The sequence below is a fragment of the Protopterus annectens genome, chromosome 10.part0 (assembly GCF_019279795.1).
Source record: "Protopterus annectens isolate FY-2018-M chromosome 10.part0, PAN1.0, whole genome shotgun sequence".
NCBI classification, from domain to species: Eukaryota; Metazoa; Chordata; order Ceratodontiformes; family Protopteridae; genus Protopterus; species Protopterus annectens.
The window spans coordinates 545,598,721-545,620,385 of record NC_056744.1 but is presented as its reverse complement, the minus strand read 5'-3'; the positions used below and the strand labels follow the sequence as shown (position 1 = coordinate 545,620,385).

General features: G+C 39.4%; 1 protein-coding gene across 1 annotated transcript in view; it reads right to left on the bottom strand.

Moving 5' to 3' along the window:
- Positions 1-20,270, bottom strand: part of LOC122813218 (coiled-coil domain-containing protein 190-like) — a 199,291-nt gene extending 179,021 nt beyond the window's left edge. The window contains exon 1 of the mRNA XM_044085403.1: positions 19,689-20,270. The gene's annotated coding sequence lies outside the window, so the exon portion shown is untranslated. The remainder of the gene's footprint in view (positions 1-19,688) is intronic.
- Positions 20,271-21,665: the final 1,395 nt, after the last annotated feature.

The window sequence follows — 21,665 nt, the reverse complement described above, 5'->3', positions numbered from 1 at the left end:
TTTCTATCTCTTTCATTTCCCTGCTATAAAACCCGCATTTGCGCGGTTTTGAGCACCAGGCAGTGTCAGTTATCTAGGGTATAACTATTTCCAGCTCCACAAAGTCTACTCTTCAATTTTTCCCTTGGAACTAGACAAACTTTCAACTTAAGCACGCGAACCATTCACGTCTCATCCCGACACTTGCTCAAAACTCATAGCAAGCACTAATAAACCTTAGCACTAGACCCCCCCCCTATACTGTAGAGAAGGACAAGGCTCTCTATTCGCCCTTACCAGCCAATCAGTAAAACAGTTCACTGTACCAATCCAGGCATGTCCAAAGGGCAGTTTCAGGTGTACTCTTCGGTCCAACTGGTGAATCTGGGCATTTTCAGGCAATGTTACAATTGCCTCATGTACACAGACAACCCTCTCCTCCTTCCACCAAACACTAATACATGCCAGAGATGCAATTATACAGCCAAACTGGAGGCTAAGCTCTCTCAATCCAAGACTGGACCAGGCAGTCAAGAGGAGAAAGGAATTACTTGCATCACACTACCAGTCTCACATAGACCTATGAAACCAGCACCTGCAAAAAACACACATAAATACACAAAAACATACTCGGAGGCTCTAAATAAAAATCTGCAAAAGCAACAGAGACCTCCAAAGCAGACATCCAAGCAACCTCCACCCCCCCAACACAAACCATGAAACACATACTTCACAAAACCAGTGTGCCATGCAGTCACAGTCCTTAAGGCAAAATAACATACCCAACACACTAGTAATAGATGACTCTATAATCAGGCACACTGACATCCCACTCATTAGGCTGAACAAGGAGAAGGTTACTTTTAGCTGCCTGTCAGGTGCCAGGATCAACCACATAACACAAGCACTCAGGTCACTCCAGAACAAGTACAAATATGACTCTGTCATTGTCCATGTTGGTTTGAATGACCTGAGCTGTACCTCTCTGAACTACATGAAAAGAGACATGGAGGACTTCTCTGATCACGTAGCCCAGGCCGGTATGACCCTGACCCTGAGTAGCATCTTGCCCTCACCAAAAATAATACCACAGTATAGAGAAAAAATTATCAATTTCAATAACTGGTTAAGCTTCTGGTGTCATTCAAAGGGAATCCAGTGTCTGTCAGCCTGGGATGACATGCTTGACAAGCCACGCTGCTTCGCTAGAAATGGCTTGCACCTGTCACCCTTAGGCTTTCGAATACTGGCCAAGGCTCTTGCCATCCCCATAGTGCCTTTTTTAGGCAAGGCTCAAAAGACAAACCCACCACTGTAAATAGCACAAGTAACAAAAAACTGAGGGTAACGCTACTCAATGCCAGAAGTCTAAACCTCAAAATGCACGCACTCGAGGCACTCCTCAGTATGGAGAAAATCGATATATATGCAGTAACAGAAACCTGGTTTAAGGCACCAGAGAGCACCCCAGCACTACCAGGCTATAACTCATACCATACATTTCGGCCACAAAACCCGGACCGAAATACAAAAGGTGGGGGAGTATCCATATTCATCAAGGATACCCACACATCCAGGTTAGTGGCACAGCACGATGCTTCAGAGATCATCCATGTGCAACTAACAATGGGCAAAACTGCTATTCAAATTATAGCTTGCTACAGATCACCCACCATGTCCCAGGACCCCCATTCTGCATTCCCGGAAACACTGGGAAACATAAAGGTCCTGCCAAACACCCTGATATTGGGTGATTTCAATTACCCAAACATTAACTGGGAGAACTACTCAAGTACAAGCTCCCTTGCCCAACATTTTCTAGAATTTATAAACTCAAATGCCCTGGATCAACTGGTCAACACCCCCACCAGAGGTGACAACATATTGGTCCTGGTCATCACCAACATGGGCGACTGGTGTTCCACACCGGACGTCAACCTGTCATTGGTTAGATCTGACCATAAACTAATCACTCTGGATATCCACATTCCGCCACCACCCCTGGTCAAAGAAACCACCATGAAATACTTTTCAAAAGCAAACTTCACGTTACTTAAGACCAAGGTGGGTAGTTTCAAAGCCCCCATGCTAAAGGATAACGCTGTACAAGCTGCAAAATCCTTTACTAATGCACTCTATGGGCACCTACAAGAATGCATGGATTGTGCTATCCCAAACAAAACCAAGACTCACTCCTCCAAGAAAAGGAAACCAGTCTGGTGGACCCCTGCCATAAACAAGCTATACAATAGAAGGAGGAAACTAGTACAGAAAAAGAGTAAAAATCCCAAGAAGGGAAGACATCCCTGATCAGTATCAGCAAGAAACTACATTCCCTCATAAAATTATCCAAGGCTAGCTTCAAAAGAAAAATTGCCATGGACCCCAAAGATAACCACAAGGCATTCTTTAGCTATGTCAAAAATCTAAGTGGCAATTCTCAGATCTGCTTGGATTTAGTGCAGAATGGCACAAAATGCACTGAAACGACTGATATTGCCAACATCCTGGCAGACAGGTTCAGTGCAAATGTCACCCCCCTCTCACCCCCAAAAGGGCCCATAACTATACCAGAAGAATGTAGTGCCCCTGAAATCACAGACACTCAGGTTAAAACAGCCCTCTCCAAAGCCAAAAACACAGCATCAATGGGACCGGACGGTGTCCCAGGCTGCGTCCTTCATGAGCCCAAAGATGAACTAACACCTCACCTAAACACACTGTTTAAACTCAGTCTCTCCACAGGCTATGTGCCCACAGAGTGGCACACAGCAACGGTTATTCCGCTTCACAAAAGTGAAGCCGCAACGGACCCCATGAACTATCGCCCTATAAGCCTGACTAGCTTGGTCTGCAAAGCTATGGAGTGCATCATCATGGATCTCATTAACAGAGACATTGGAAACCTCCAAACACTGGACCCTACCCAGTTCTACTTTGTTAAGGGAAGGTTATGCCTCCTAAACCTGGTGGACTTCTTTGAGACAGTTACCAAGGCTATAGACAAGGGAAAGGTGGTCCACACAGCCTACCTAGACCACCGCAAAGGCCTTTGACATCATTCCCCACTCAAGTATTATAGATAAGCTCACCAGCCTGAACATAAACCCCTACATCATGAGATGGGTTGCCAACTGGCTCATGGACAGAACCCACATGGTAAGAGTTGTGGGAACTAGGTCTGACTCGAAACCAGTTACAAGTGGCGTTCCTCAGGGCTCAGTCCTAGGACCCCGCCTGTTTGGCATATACTTCTCAGAAGTACAGGCAAGCACAGGAGGACTATGGCTGACCAAGTTCACAGACGACTGCAAACTAGGGGCTATAACTGACTCTCCGGCTGACACAGACATCCTCCAAAAGGGTCTCACTGAGACATATAGCTGGTGTCAAAACCATGGCCTCAAGCTAAATGCCAAAAAGTGCATAGTCATCCCCTTTGGAAAAAACAAAGTACCCACAAACTATCACATAGGTGGTAGCCCCCCAAATACGGAAGACGTAATAACAGATCTGGAGACCCAAGTAGATAGTAACCTCTCCTTTGATAATCACTTCACCAAAGTGGTTCGAAAATCCTTCTATGTGGCCCACCTAATCACAAAAGGGTTTGCATCCAGATCAAAAGAGGTCATTGGGCCCCTCTATGCATCACTCATCAGACCCATCATAGAGTACAATGCCCCATTTGGGATATACCTTACAAGACACCTGCAACAACTGGAAAGACCACAGAAGTACCTCACCAAGAGGATCACTGGCCTCAAGCAGATGCCCTATGCAGCTCAACTGAAGAAACTCCAGCTGTACTCAGTTGCATACCACCTACTCAGAGGTGATCTCTGCATGACATACAAGGCCATGTCCAACTCAGAATTGTTGGACATGCTCCACCTAAAGAAAACCATATCCCCACGAGCCACATGCTCCAGGAATCTAAACCTCACCACAACAATAAATAGGATGTGCTGGAGGGATAGATTCCTGTCCCAGAGACTTCCCATGCTCTGGAACAGGATTTCAATCTAAATTAGGCAGAGCTCCTCGCTAACCCTCTTCAAGAGAAACCTTGACGAGTGGATGGGAAACAGAAAGTTTACCCCAGGGATCACTTCAATGGCTCTGCTGGACAGAGGCACAGGGAACTAATCTAAGGGGGCGGCAAAAGCCAACACATTCCAGCTAGGCTTATAAATCTCTTCTGGCAGATAGCCTAGTACCTACCTATGAACCTATGAACCTATTCTAAACAAGTAATGCACTTCTTTTGTGGTGAGAATAGAAACTGTGCATCAGCATTAATCAGTTCATTACATCACAGCATCACAGCATCACAGCACTGTTCACTTATTACAATAGTTCAGCTGCATGACGGTAGTGTAACATTTTATCAGGAACCATTAACACAACAGTCCGGCTATAACTGATGGCCAGTGTATCATAAAGTATTGTACAGCACAGTGGTTCGGGTAATATTCATAAGCTTTAATTGTACATATCCTTCAGTAATTAAATAATTTTAGGTAGGTAATTAAGTCTTTACAGTTCACATCATACTTTGAAATATATGTACATTCTTATAATGGAGGCAGGTTGTGCATAGATCACAAGGTTGTGCAAGCAGATCATGCAGTCAGTCACACACATTGCAAAATTTTCCACGCTGCTATCAAATAGCCCCATGACAACAACTAAACAGGAAAATAATTCCAGATGAACCACTTGGTTAACTATCTGTGAAGAAGAGCAGCAATATCTCAGGACTGAGCCTGAGCAAGTCTATTACAACATCTCAAGCCATATAAAAGAAACCCAACAGGTGAGTTGTGCATTCATGCTAAGAGAATTATAGCTAGCGAGGTTTGTAAATCATTAAACTCCTCAATAATACTCAGGAAGCAAAGCCATATTTTATGTTAAACTTTCATTAAAGACATTTGTTTCTGCTGTAAGCAGTGTAAATTTAATTTAAAAAAGCACAGCAAATTTCATCATAGGTCAAGCTACTAGGTGGATAAGTTTAAATCTGTATGCAATTATATTAAGTTTATACCAGTAATCAAACCCTGAAAGTAGATAGATGCAAATCATTTGTCAGAAGTATTCGGATTTATTCAGTGTAACTTTATGCTGATTAACTCATATCCATTTGAATGCTGTAGTTTCAAAAACATTGTTAACAGTCAAATGTAGAGTGCCACACATTAAAAAAAAATATCCTATATTGCACAAACCACATTTCTAATAGACTGGAATATGATACAGATATATTGATGACCAAATCAGAATGGATGAGCTTAAATTTAAGGCAGGTAAGTGTAAAGTGTCTGGCAAGATTCCAAAAGATTTACTCTCAGTGTAATTGACTTGTTGGTGTAAGGCCTAACTATAAATCATGCTTACACCAAAGTAAGTCACTGAACATCTGACTACTCCTAGCTTGCAGTCATCTGCAAACTTAGTTAGCCAATGATCTTTGGTATTGGCTATTACTTCTTTGAAGTAGATGACAAGCAGAAGAGGTCCCAACACAGAACGCTGGGGGAGTCCACTGGTGACTGATCTCTTTGTGGAGACAGTTTGGCTTATTCTGATCTCCTGCATCCTGTCTGTGAGCCAGTTAGCAATCCAAAGAGTGGCAAAGGGGATTATTCCTAGTATAGCTTTTCTACTACACTTGAGTGGGGGATTGTGTCAAAAGCCTTGGCCAAATTGAAGTAGATAGTGGGTATCATTTAACCTTTGTCCATTGCTTTGGTGACCTTTTAAAAAAGTCTACCACCTTGAGTAAGTATGACCTGCCTTTGAAGAATCCAAACTGAGATGAATCCAATGTTTGGAGGTTAATTGTGTCCTTACTGCTTAATTCTATGCAATTCTTTCCATTTCTTTGCATGCGAGGCTGGTTAAACTTTTGGTTCTATAATTGCCTTGGCCCATGAAAAGTCCTACCTTATGCAGGGGAATAACTGTTGCTGTTCTCCAGTCACTTCGTACAAAACCCATATAGAGGCTAAGATTGAACAGTATTGTTAGGGACATGACTAAATTGTGCTTCATGATATTCAAGATGCATCCTGGGATATTGTCAGGATCCATTGATGCGATATTGTTTGTTTTTGATAGCACTTTCAGAACCTGGACTGATTGCTGGTGGCAAGCTGGTTTTAGATATTTCTTGTGATATAGACAGGAGAGAGAGAGAGAGAGAGAGGCATAAAGTTTGAGCTAAATTTATCAGTCAGTATGTTAGCTGCATTTTCACCTTTGGTGTAGCTAACATTGCTTACAATCAGCTCAGTGCATTGTTGTGTAATGCTTCTGAAATTATGAACTTAATTTAAAAAGCCCTTGTGATTATCCATTGCTTGGGTTGTTATTTTTCACCTCAAATTTTCTTTGATACATTTAATTTAGCACTTGAGTCAAAGTGCTTATTTAATTTAATGACAAGTGGTCTTTCTTTCTGCATATTGCTCTGCTTAATTTTAGCTAATAATGTCTTCCAGTTATTGTAAAACTTGTTGATATTAAAGTTCACCCTGGGGGGTTGTTTTTGTGGCATGCCCTTCACTTGATTCTTCCGAGTACAGCTGCAGCTATGCAGCTGTTTACATGCTGGTAAAGTTTAGTAGTGCATGTTTCCACATATTCAGTGGAGTTAACTGGGTTAGTTGAGAATGTGAAACCTGCCAATATATCACTTAGGAGTAGGTACTTTGTCTTACAGACATTTTTAAAGGTACCAGGTAAGGAAGTAGTCCCTGGACTCAAATTTATTTCAAAGGAGATGGCTTTATGGTAAGACCTAATAAGTGATAAATATACACAAGGGATGTTGCAAGATGCCCACGTAAAGAAAAAGTCTAAGATATTATTCCCCCTAGTGGGTTCTCTGACTAGGTGTTCCAGAGTGTTTGTACTGATAAAATCCAGGAGTCTCTGTGCTTGTGCACTAGTGGTGGTATAGGCTTCCCAGTCTATAGTTGCATAGTTTAGATCACCTAAGAAAATGGTATTGGGTTTAATACTGAGTGATTCCAGTTTCTGTAGGTAGGTATTATGGCTTTTTTTCATCATAGAAGGAGTACTATAGCTAGCCAGCATGTGTGAAGAGACCTTTCTGATGGTGGTTTCGACATAAAGAAGCTCTACTGCATCATTTTGCTTAGCCAGACTTGATGTGAGTCTCTTCCGAATCTTTGAGACACCTCAACCTTTTTTTTTCCCTCCTGCCCAGTGGCTGGTCTGATAGTGTGGAAGGCAATATAGTCCTGTGCAGCTGAAGTGCTCCCCACCATTTTAAACCAAGTCTCAGTTAATACACATACGTCTACTTCCTCCATGGTAATGAGGACTTGTAGGGAGGGAAGTTTCTTGTTTAGGCTCCTAGCATTGATCAGTAACACCTTCCTATTTTCCTTTGCTTGTTTCATTACGCTGGTAGGTTTATCTGTTTGGCATAGTGAAAAAACGCACTATGGAGTCTTTACAAATATTCAAAAGCCTATGGAGGACATATGCAGGCCATACATCGTGAAGCAATATAGTCTGTCAATCATGTATTCCTAGGTTAACAAATATTGAACCCACTTTGAATAACACCAAAAACTAAGCCAATTATTGAAGTCAATTTTTGTTCATATTGCAGCATCTTCCTTGAAGAAAATAGAATGCTGCTCAGTGCTAGGCTCATACCTGCCTGACAAACATAATTTAAGAGCTCTATTATATCTCTCTTTATGTAGTCCATTGAGGTACGCCTCAAGGTATTGACACCTACATGTTCTATAACAGAGTCATACTGGTATTTTTTGTTCAAGAACTTGAGTGTGTGGGTGATATGACATATCCTGGCACCAGACAGACAAATAACCATCCCTCTTTCCTTACTCAGCCTGGTAAGAGGTACATCTGCACGTCTTACAATGGAGCCACCTGTAAAAAGAATGTCTTGCTCAGTGGATGCCTACCTGACATGCTTGGCATCCATGAATCTGGGACTCCTTGCACTATGTGAGGTGGTAGGCTTAACAGATATATAGTTCTGCAAAGGATACGTAGTGCCTTTATTGCATTTTGGAGGTGTCTGAGTTTTAGGGAAGTTATCCTTTATACCCTCAACATGTGAAGAATTATGTGTACTATGATGGTCATGGTGAGCTGTGTCTTACTGCTGACAGTCCTGATGTCTGAGTCATCTTTGTGTGAGAATTGTATCCTCCAATGTCATTAAATATGTACATCTCTCATACACTATTGTACATGAGTAATAGATGATCATCAGAAAGTATTAGGCAGTTCTTATATTGTCTCAAGATGCCCACCTCAATCAGGCTGACTACAAATTTTTTTTGCAAGAAATGTTCTATCAGAAAATATTACTTTCTACTCCTTGTATCTCACTTTAACATCTCTTAGAAGCCAGTTCAATTTGCTGATTAAGCTAGCAAATATATGGCTGGTGAACACCAAGGATTTTATTTCTGTTTTCTGGCTTCTACATCCCCTTTAATCACTTATTTTACACAACCACCTCCCCGCAGTTTGTAACTTACCCCTCCTGCCTTTAACATTACATTGATCTACCTATGTGATCCCTGGAGCTTTTAAGAGTCAGCCTGTCTGTCTGTAAATTAACTCTAGTGCAGTACTTTACTCCAATGTACTAACTGCAAAATCATTCTCTGTAAATGTATCAGTGTTTTATCCTCATGCCTTCACAGCAACACTTTCTCCTCTTGGCTTCAAGTGATCCTCATCTCTAGTGAGATCTAGAATGGTTCTGCTGGATATGAACTGCCAAATTAGATGTCATGGCATTCTGAAAAAGAGTGACTCAGTAAGATTACAGCTACAGGGGGTAGTTCACCAGTGAAGCTGAAAGGATCATGGAGCTGACTGGCCTGCACCTGTCCTGGGGACACAAGTTGACAGCAACCTCTCCTTCAACCACCACTTTGCCACTGTGGTCAGAAAGTCCTTCTAAGTGGCACATCTCATTACCAAGGGTTTTGCATCCAGGAAGAAAGAGGTCATCATTTCTCTCTACTCTTCCCTCATTAGGCCAATCATTGAGTATAATGCCCCATTTGGCATGTACCTCACTAGACACATGCAACAGCTGGAAAGGCCACAAAAGTACCTCACGAAGAGGATCCTAGGCCTTAAACACATGCCCTATATGGACAGACTAAAAAAAACTCCAGCTATTCTCTGTCTCATATCGTCTACATAGAGGCGATCTCTGCTTGACTTACAAAGCCATATCTGACCCAGCTCTGTTAGAAATGCTACATCTAAAGAAATCCCAATCCCTCCGCACCACACACTCCAGAGACCTCAATCTCATTACCACAATCAACAGAACATGCTGGAGGGACAGGTTCATAACCCAGAGACTGCCCATGCTCTGGAATAGACTTCCCATACATGTCAAGCAGAGCACCTCACTGGCCCTCTTCAAGAGAAATCTTGATGAGTGGATGGGAAATAGAAAGTTCACCCCGATGATCACTCCAGTGGCTCTGCTTGATAGAGGCACTGGGAACTAACGTCGGGCAGCATGATGCCAGGGCACTTCAGTGGGCTAGACTTGCAAAGGCTCAATGGCCATTAACCTAGCACACACCTATGAACCTATGAAGCTATGAACTAGTGCAGTCTTAAGACTACTGCAAAAATTGGGCATGACTGTTCTAATGAAGTGACAGCTGAGTCATATGATGAAGCTTTCAGTTTACCAATCTGTCTTTGCTGCCACCCTCACCTGTAGTAATGATCTTTGGGAAGTAAATGAAGGAAAGAGATCACAAATTTTAGCAAAAACAATGTGCATTTAAATTAAATGCTGTTTTATGGTCATATGCAGTAAACAGTGGAACATTGTGAATTGCTTTTAGACTTTTAAACCTCAATAATCAACTTTTTGTGCTTTATATCTGATAAGAGTGTAGATTTTCTAGATGTTCACCTATATCTTGACAAGACTGGACAGCTAGCAACCTATGATTATAAGAAAAATGTTTAACTTAATAGTAGCAGCATATAATGATATTAATGATAATTGTTAATGACAGAATGCATCCTAGATATGTGATTACGAACATAGCCTGTAGTCAGGTTATTAGGACTTCAAGACAAACTACTCATAATAAGAAACTAGATGAAATTTTAGAGACATGTATCAGAATTTGTAAATATCATAAATTTATTTTTAGCATACTGCAGGTTTTTCACAAAATATCAGCAACAGAGACATAATGAATTTTAAACAGTTTGTGAATATAAATCGATCAGATTTTATAGCAGACAGAATCAAAGTCCTCTTGAAACCCACTTCCTCCTCATTAGGAAAGTGCAGTGGGTAGAATCAGTGATTGCAAACTCATCCCCAGTGAAACAATCAGACCACTGCATAAACCACTGGTTGCCACCACCAGCTGCAAGCAGTGGTCAGAGGAGACTCTAAGGTCAACAGAGACTACGCTGAAGACCTGGAAGTTGACTCAAGAGAAAGGACAACAGTTCAAGGAATTACTCAGGGTTCTAGCATCTCAAGAAGATGAATTAGGTGGAGTTGAAGAAGAATGGCAGTACCTCAAAACAGCAAGTGTGAAAACTACAGAACAGAAATTCAGACAATCGAGTTATTTAATAAGGTACATAAGGAAAGCTGGTGGTGGAATGCAGAAGTCTAGGAAGTCAACAAAAGAAAGAGGGAGTGCAGAAAAAAGTGAGAGACAGAAAAGATAGACCTGGCTAGGAAGGAATACTGGTTGAGTAACAAAGAGGCTAAAACAGGAATTGCAATAGCAAAGAACAAGGAAGGCATCAGAGGTTCTCTACCAGTTTCTGGAAAGTGACTCAGTAGATGGCACAAAGAAACTATATTAGGTTACAAGGCAAAATCAGAAAGATAAAGAAGATAGTCAGATACCCTTCATAAGGGATGACAGCAACAAACTGCTCACAAAGTCTACAGGACATTAAAAGGCAGATGGAAGGAGTACTTCCTGCATTATGTGGCAATTTCATATGATAGATAGATAGATAGATAGATAGATAGATAGATAGATAGATAGATAGATAGATAGAAAGGCAAACAGAGATATTGATATATGGGAGGACCAACTATTGTTGATTTGTGTAAAGTCAACAACTGATTAGTCAATGCAATTTGGTCAACTAAATAGATGGCCGACATAGTTGCAAGACTGTACAGTCCCTGGAGATGGGAATGTTCACTTTCCCTGGTACTGTGGAATATCAGAGCTAGTGTATAAAATTAGCAGGGGGGTGTGAGGGTAGCAGGGGGGCTTCCCTCTATGTAAATCCTCCACACCCCCTGCTAATTTTATATATACAAACTACAAGATCACACAACAGTAGGAGAAGGCCAAATTTCTATACCCTGCTGTATGGCGATCTCACATGCAGAGCACCCAGCAGCCAGGAAAACAAAGAAAAATACCATCCACTGTTACTGATTGCAACAGGTACACACACACACACACACACACACACACACACACACACACACACACACACACACACACACACACACACACACGCTCACATGCATGCACACACACACACACACACACACACACACACACACACACACACACACACACACACACACACACACACACACATGCATGCACACACGCACACACAGACACACACACACACACACGCTCACGTGCACATGCATGTGCACAAACACATATGTGCACACTACAAACCTACACACACGCACACACGTGCACACACACACACACACACAGACACACAAACACACGCTCGCGTGCACATGCATACGCACAAACACATATGTACACACAACACACACACACACGTGTATGTATGCATGCGCAATAAATGAACAGTGTCTACTCTTGATAACTTGAGTTTTGGGTCTCCTCTGACTTACCAAAGTCAAATTTGTCACATCCATCTAGTTTGCATAATCTACCTTATACCCAGTAGGTTACTGAAACGCATTTAATTTATGGTATTCTGAGCTGCAATGTCTCTGCATGTCAGGTCTCGTGGTCACCAAATGGGACCATGGGACAGTGTAATCAGTAGGTTACAATTCATGATTATTGACTTTGGATCACTACTTGAGTCCGAGTTTCAATTTCCATAAATTTGGTGTTTATTTTGCGATTCACTAATGAAGTATAGCCATTTCAGTGTTTATGTTCTGTCCCGTATATACCCCTATGGATATTACTAGAGTAATAAACCAATAAAAAATGTTATCATAGGATGACATATCCTCTGATATATTATATATAAAACCAGTTTCTGGAAGTCATAATTTCTTTTGTTATTTGATTTCATAACATATCACAGCACTTCTTCATGTCTCCAGTATGGTTTCCTAGCTATGGTGAAATCTGTGTAGTCTGCATGTCCCTGATGTGTTAATGTGGATAGTCACTGAAAACTGAAACAGAGGAACATGGAAAATTACAGTGTAAGCAGTTATTGTGGCTATAAAATGCATAACCCCTAAACACCTTGTAAGAAAAATACGCTAATAATGCTCTCCTTCTTTATTTAGGAGATCTGTGCAGATAATCCCTGGGGTGAATCAGAGGTTACTCGTCCATTCAGCAAATTTGGCTTTTAAGGTTACTGTTGTATTACTGTGTTTGTTACATAGCAGAAGTTTGCTCCACAAGAAGGAAGTGCATTGAATTATGAAACTCTCTTTCCTGCAAGCTTTGTTAATTTGCTGGTGTTAAATGAGGTCTTTTGTATGGGCATTTGAGATGCTGCTGCCCTGCTATAGCATGAGAGGTCAAACAAGGCTTGTTTACTTATAACACAGAATGCTAGCTATATTTCACTGTGAATGTACTAGTAGGTCGTAGAATACAAGGATATTCAAGCTAACGTGTCAGAATAGCTAAAAGGGTTAAGACTTGATTTTTTTATTAGAAATCTCTGTGGCTTTTCCAGCTGAATAAAATGCTTTGTTTAGTACATGCCATATGTTGACATTCCTAACATTGACAACACAGACATCAATGCATAAATGTAGATAATAGGTCCAGTTTTGCTTACAAAATATGGTAAAGACAATGTACTGATCTCTGTCAAACCCCTGTATGAGCACTGTTGGGTTTGGAGAATGAGTGCAAATGAAATTTGTGTAAGAATTTAATGGGGGGGGGGGGGTAGGACAGTAAGTCCAAAATGGCAGCTGCATGTACCATTAGAAGAGATTCTTCTCTACAGGGGAGCAGAGCTTCGCGTATATTCCTACAGCACTTTACTTAATATAATCAACTTTAAGATTTACTTGTGGAGAGGCAACTTCTCCCATGCAGCTCAAGCTTCAATGAGCCATTTATGAATTAGTGTGTATTTCCCATAATTCATCTTTAATTACTGTCTTTTTCCAATCATTCATTGTATTGATATGAATGTTATGCATAATACAACCTGCAAGCATCAAGTATAGGTCCTTCACAAAATACACAAACACAAAATGTTGCAACCATACAGCAAGAATGTGGTTATTATAAAAAGACTGAAGAACAGTAATCATGGCTTATACATATCCAAAATGATCATACAGCACCATTCACTCTACTGCAGAGTGCAGTTCCTATCAAACTACCCTCAATAAACCACTATAGAGAATGGATATTGCTTCTATAATCCCAAACCAGAGGTAAGTATGCCTGAGGTCTATGCACCTTGACATTTGAGATAAGAGCAACGCAACGGTAAGCACCATGCTAACTTGCATACTTCCCCGATACACCTCGTAATGTCTTTCATTATGGATCCAATTCACTTATGATACAACCTGCACAAACAGCCTCATATCATTCTCAAAACAAGGTCACTTATCTTAAAACACAGCTTACTAACCAACACCTATCTGGACTTTTCCCTAACAACAAAGTCAGTCCGTTAATAAGATATATTGCTAAAGCCACAGACATGAGGTCTTTCCAACTGATAATGTTTTAGCATTGCCAGAAAAGAGCATAATGTACCAAAGCAAATGCTTTTGATAGGCTGAGAAATATGGTTATATTTATTTTTTTAGATATTTTTCACACACACACACACACACACACACACACACACACACACACACACACACACACACACACACACACACACACACAAAACCTCACACACATGCACACACACACACACACACACACAAACATACACCCTTCCCTGCAGCCGAACGTCAACTATTCATGGTAGCTTCTGCTTGTTCACTGAGGTCTACTAAACCCAATAAGCTTTTTCTAGATTTTGTCTAACTCATGTTCAGGGTTTGGGAGGAGATTGAGGCTCCATTTAGCAGCATTAAATTGTTGGCTAGAAGGAATTGTTTTAATTTTGCCTAATTTCCCACTGTCTACATACACCTGTAATGTTTAGGACAGATGTGTAGTAGGCACACTAGAGTATCATCTCTCTCTTTTACAGTGGCTCAGCCAGTGTCCTTCCTCCCTCCCTGAAGAAAATCCCCCATTGTTCATCCCTGGCCTTCACTGGAGATTGACCATGAGATGTTTTAAAGTGTAAACTCCCACCCTCAGAATGCGCATGTCCATCATCCCTTTGTCAGCACTTTCGATGCTCAAAACACTAGTCGGGTCATCTGGGCTGTTGTCAGGGCTTTATCTCTTTATGCCACAGCTCGGGCTAGAAAGAGGTCACATTTGTCATACAGAGACCTGTGCATATCATCAGAGAATCATATCAGGGCCACATTTTTCTCATTACTCTCTGTGAAACTGTGCTGTAAGAATAGCATTTCTTTCTTTTAATTACATTTATCTGACATACAAAGGGACTACTACTGTATTGAGTCACTCCATAACAATTAATAAATAAATAAATAGTTCACTCCTTTCAGTCATCCCATTTTGCTTTTATCTCAGGTTTTCTTTAATAATACAATAGAGTCTTTCTCCAGCATGCATTCTAGAAGTGCATTCCATTAGTCCACCATGCATCACTCCAACTCCAGTTCCTTAAGTTTGTTCCCTCCATCTGTCATTTCCTCCTCTTCATTTTCTTTCGGTTTATTTGATGTAATTTGGTCATATTGCCCTAATAAATATTATGCGCTCATAATATATCAACTCTGTCTCATTTCTTTATAAATAAGAAGTGCCTCAGTTCTCTTAATCTTTGTTTGTGACCCCCACAAGTTTTCTGGTTCCTCCAAATACCTCACAATAATCCTATATCCAGTTATGCACAAATTGTTATAGTATTAGTGCTTCTTTATGCCTTGAATTATTAATTAATTAATTTATTCATTTGAATTTATCAAGTTACAGCACTGATCAGTTTTCACCGATTTCAGTTTTAGTCCGGTTCAAAAACTTAGCAGTCGTACAAAATAGACAAGAGTACAATAACTCATAAATAAATAACAATAAACAGTACAATGGTTGAGCAATGCTCTGTATATATAATAAATCCAATATATTCATTTATAATATGTACAAAAGTTTCAAAACATTTGAGAAATTCGAGTAAAATAAGTTACAGATGTAAAAAGGAACAAAATATCTTAGTGGATGAGTTAGAGTGGAGAATTAAGATTAAATTTCCTGAGGAACATATCCTGACATCTTTCTGTTTTACTGCTGCTGGAGCTTTACTTTTTTGACACTGCTCTTGATAACTTATTTAACGTATAATAGTTGTAAATATATGTATTCACCTCAAAATATATTACATACCAGGGTTATTATGACTTAAATAAACCATTTTTTTTTCATTTGCTTCTATTATATCTTAAATTCTAGTTTCTGCCCATTCATTCAAGTGCTTTACATTCTTCTTTAGATCATGTCTCCAGTCTTCTACAGCTCAGACAGTCTTGTTTACAGAATATCTCGGAAGCATACACTTTAAAAAGTGCTGACCCCCAATGGGCCCTGTGTCAAGCCAGTTGACATGATTCATTCTGACACAATTCTCACACTACAGTTTAGCACCTTCTGCACTACAGATCAGCTATGCAAAACTTCACTTCCTTGTACCAAAGCCTTGCAAGCATGTGCTGTACATAATCAAAAACCTTATTAAAAGACAAGATAAACAACTGCCATGGTCACATATCTGTCAAGATTTCTAATAATGGTTCCCCTACGTTTGAACAAGAACACATCACTCAAAGCAGCAACCAGAGGTAAAAAAAAATGTTGTAGCTTTAGCCAGATGCGGGAAAAAATAAGGAGGCAAGCCACCTGTACTCTGACCCATAGAACTTATATATACCAACCCATAACTGCATAACCACAGAAAAAAACGAAAAGGCCCCCCAAAAAATGTTTGAACCATGGTTACCACAATATTAGAAACCACAGCAGCAGTGATTCTCAGTGAAAAATAATGATTGATAATTTTCAACTTAGGAAAGTAAATTTGATGAGTAGGAACTTCTTCCAGTTTACACTCAGCTGAAGGTAAAGAAGTCTGTAGTAACTGATCACAAAACTGTTATCACACTCAAATGACAGCTGCTAGTTGTAATAAACCTCTGCTGACTGTTATCAGGGAGAATATTATCTACTGAAAATGCAGCTGTCTTTTCTAACAGTTTTTTCATTAACTTTTTCTGCCAGCACAGATAGAATCATATCTACAATTCACTAGATTTTTCTTCTTTATTCAAGGAAATCAAATGTGCAGTTCTCTAGTCTTTGGATATTTCTGTCTTTGCCATGTCTTTGCTGAATATCACGATCAAGAGTTACGTCAATACTTTAGCCAAATTCTGTAGAATGTAAACCATCTAGTCGGTCGGGTTATCGTTTCATATGTTCATAGGTTTGTAAATTCATAGGTTCAGTTGTCAATCCAATGACCTACTGGCCTTCAAGAATAACATACAGTAAAAATTTGAAAAGCTAAGTAACACAACTGTGAATTCCAGCTGTATTTTAAACAAAGTAATAATCTGTGGAATGTACATACAGTGCTGATATTCACATGGTATGCAGTTGGTTGAATTACAATTGGGATAATAAAAGAAAAGGCACCCCATCCTGATTTAATTCATATTATTAAAACATGACTGTCAAGAAATCAATTGGCATTAACTATAAATCTTTCTTTCAAAAACAGAGGTGATCACTACCCAGTGAGTTACCATATTTATGCAAGGGAGAGGCATGGAACAAAATATGGAGTACAGCATGACTCAAGAAAGGTATACATAAGGGCTTGTCACAAGATAAAACTGCCTATTTAATTGTCACCTACCCTAGTACAAAAATGACTTCCTGAAGAACCTTATCTTAAAATAATTTCCTCACAGCTGTCCAACCATATTTTTCTCAAAATAGTGTGTTATGAGATGAGACAGTTTTTTCCCCAGTCATAATAAAGTCTAATTTTGTAGTGGTGCCTCTAAATTGTCAGTTTCTTATCTCTAGATGCAGACAGCTACACTTCAGTGTCTGTTAAGCTTTTATAATTTTCATGTTTCTTTAGACAATACAGATGCTGTTTAGCCTCATATGATTAAGCTGATCACATGCATGGAAATGGTATAGACAGGACAGGAAAATTTACTGCCAGAGTTAAAGGGCAGTTGCAGCAGAACAGAACTTAATTGTTTTTCACTAGTACAATGAGGCCACTTTAAAGAAATGTTTGAACATTGAAAGTGCAGTTGCTGTGATATGCTCCCTAATCTAAAGTCCACAGCTGTCTGTGTCTGATATTTGCGAGCATGTTGACATTCCTTAAATCTTAGCTAAAAAATCTATTAAAAACACGGGCCTTTAACTGAAGAAGATATACAGTAATCCAACTTTGTGTAATGCCAATCAATTGATTCTTCTTTGAGTCATCAGTTTATCAGTCAAGTAATATCAGAAACTATAATGATTGGGAGTCCACAGTTGCCCCAAAGTCAGGATTTGTGTGAGCAATCATTATGCATCTGCTTAGAGATAGTTCTAGAATGGGGAGAGGAGGCAGCAAGTCACCACAGAGGGGGAGGGTTAATCCTGGAGCACCATTCATTAATTTCATTTAATTCTAGCGTTCAGCCCTGACTGAATTACAGTTTGTAATGTTACATTTCTCTAAAATGACTCCATGCTATTTGTCTGCACTTACCCCTCACAGAATTGATAGGGCTTGCCTGGGCAGCACAGGTAATGGATTCAAATACAACTTCATATGGTTCTAGAAGCTTTTGCTGTTCCCTAAGCCTTAATCATATAAATGCAGCATCCCTAATCTTGGATACAGCAAAGGAACAAGCCTTCTACTTTTCTATGTGTTAAGGTGGAATTAAACATAGGTTTCAAATTCAATAACTGCCTTTTTTTAACTGTATAATTTTTAATGTGATAATATATTTTATTTTTCTGCAAAGTATTTTACTGGGAACATCCTTTTTTTAGCCTTCTGGGCTATACCGTAATAAAATATTTAATTATTACCCCCTACTGAGTTAATAAAGGAAATTAAAAAAATAAACAAATCAGTTAACATGTTACCATTTAACTTTTTTATTTAACCTGAATGTAGTTGATGTCTTCCTATCCAACTAAAATAAAAACAAAAAACAAAATATTTCCATCTTCAAGACAATAAAATACTTGGTGTATTATTAATATGAAAAGCAGCATTAGTTTGCACTCATGCATCTGTTTTCATGAAACTGTTTTGTGAACCAAAGTGTTTCCTGGTAAGCAAATGTTAAATAAATAAAAATAAAAAAATAACAATTTTTAATCTAAGTCAAGTTCAATTTAATATGGCCGATGTACATGAAAGAGTTCTATAAGGTGCTTAACAGTTTTAACAAAGTTGATGGAAATTCCAGGTGAGAATGGGTGCAGCAGATTTCAGCTAAACAGTAGACTACATTAAAACAGTTGTAACTAATACAAGGTGCAAATGTCTACAGAGGATGTCAACACATACTCACTCAAGCAATTACTGCTACATGTTTATTGAGATAGAAGCTATTGAGGGCACACCTTAACAATACTCAGGCTTTGTCAGATGAAGCTGTGGAACAAATGCACCAGCATCTCAGTTCTCATGACCACAGTATATCACTGAACTCTGAAAGAAGATAGAGCAGAATCTAAGCCATATCAGGCATTTCATTAATAGCACAAACTCAAAACTGCAATTTGGTAATAAATGCAAGTATTAGGTCAAAACCACTAACTATCTTTCTGCCAAAAATATGCATCTCTCTCTCTCTCTCTCTCTCTCTTCTTTTCCTCTCTGCCCGTCTCTTGCTTCCTGTTGTTCTGATTTCTACCTAAGCTGGAAGTAGCACCGTCCATGTACAGCACCGTTGATGTCTTGGGAGCAAAGTGAGGCAGGTATCATTCTCGAAAACAGGTAGAATCAGTGTCAGAGTGAAGGAAATCCCAATCAGCATTAATCATGTGAACCTTTTGTAAAATATATGATTTGAAATAATCACACAACATTCACATTTACTACGCTGAGCAGCTAAAACAATAGTAAGAGCGGGATGTTTTATATTTGTACATACAGTCCAGAAGCTCATATGTGGGTGCCGCCCTACCCAGAATAGCCTGATTGTCTCCATGTACCACTTGCCTCTTGTAACAGACCACAGAATGTCTATAATCCTAACTACAGCATCAGTATATTTAATACCCATTTAATAAAATACTGCAAAATTCAACAAAACAACTTACCTCAAAAAACTCAGCTGTAGTTTCTTCTGTTTAAAGTCCAGCAAATCTTTCTTGATGTAGTTTAATGCACTTGAAAATGAAAAATAATCCTAAACAGAACCTTGAAAATCCTTTTTTTTCCTTGATGCAGATTAACATCGACAGCGCACAATGAAGTCCTGCAGAGTGAAGTGATTCGAACTATACCCCGAATGTTAATAAAGAAAGCTGAAGATAGTCCTAAAACATCCGAGTTCTTTCCAAAGTTAGTATATAGTATAGCTGCCTAAAAACACAAAAACAATCTTACATTTCCATGTATCTGAATGTTTGGTTTGAGTTTGGCTTGCAATAGTATTTCATTAGCATTTTGCCCTCTGGTCACAGTAAATTTGTGGCATTCCTCCTATACTGATTCACTTTTTATAGCAGAGTTGCTATGCAGGTTTCTACAAATATTCACCATGCTGCTGAATCAGGTAACATATTATGCTAGCTCACCTGGGGATGTTACAGTCTAGCAGTAGGTTTTGCAAGCTGCAGGACCTGGATATTTCTGTACAGGGCTCACTTTTTGTTTCCTGCTCCTCTTTCTAACCACATGTCCCCTATCTCCTCCTCTGGTCAGTCTGGCATTTCATTTCTAACACGTCAGGGGTGTAGCCAGACAAGCACGGTTGCTAAGTGCTTAGGAAACAATTTGTTAGCTCTCTTTAACAATTGTCTCACTTGTTGGCATATTAACACATGAGGCAGATGATGAAAGGCTCAAGTCAGTTGCAAAATTTAAATTCAATTGTGTACTATAGGAATAGGGTAAACAATAAAACTTTAAATGAATAAGTGTTTTTCTTCATCTGAAAAACAGAGATTATGACAAAGCTAACAGTATTTGTATAGCACAGAAGCTTAGACTGTGAGCTCTAAAAACATGATCTTGTAGTTTTTGATCTGAATCCCTTAAGTAATATGATGCAGAGTGCATGGAAATTCTTATATAGTTCCATGTTTAAATGGGGCTGTTCTGCTTGCAGTTCTTGCATAAAAATGCTTTAATTTAAGGAAAATGCAAACATGGAAGAACTAGAATAAATAAGAAAAAATTTACTTTTGCTATCTAATTATTTGGCTTGTGAGATCCCTGACCTCAGAAATATGGAGACCACATCCACAGTGACATAAAGTGAAAAAGGGCTATTAATGATAAACTTCTTAATAGTCATAATTAAAGAAACAACATTTTACTAATAAAACTCTCCATATTAAATTCAAGTGTTTGTATTTTGTGTGTGTACATCTGCAAGTGCGTCTGTGTGTGTTTTGTGTGTGTGTGTGTGTGTGTGTGTGTGTGTGTGTGTGTGTGTGTGTGTGTGTGTGTGTGTGTGCGTGTGTGTGGTCTCTCTCACACACACACACACACACACACACACTACGCACATATATTATACCTTATTACTGCAGTTTTAACTCAGTTCAGTATACATCTTGGTTGCACTCTGTGCACAGCTTTCAAGTTCTCTGTGTTGCATTGTGGGTTTCTTCTGTGCACTCCTGTTTTGTACTGTCACTTCCAAAACCAGAGATATGCTACATCTATAAAGGCTGACTGGCTAATTTTGTGTGTGCGTGTGTGTATGTGTGTGTGTGTGTGTGTGTGTGTATGTGTGCGTGTGTGTGTGTGTGTGTGTGTGTGTGTGTGTGTGTGTGTGTGTGTGTGTGTGTGTGTGTGTGTGTGTGTGTGTATGAGTGAGTGACACCTACCTTAGAATGGACTTGGATTTTCAGGTAGAACGTAAGCACTTCCATAAGGCTAAGATTTAGCTAAGCTATTGAAAGTGGAATTTCAGTGTAATTTTGATTAAATGTGACAATCACACATGATATTGCCAATTTTAAAAGAGGACTATTTTTTACTGAGAAATAATTAATTGCAAGCATAATGAAGTGTTGTGTCCTCAATTCTCTGAAACATGCCAAATATAAATGTCATTACATTTA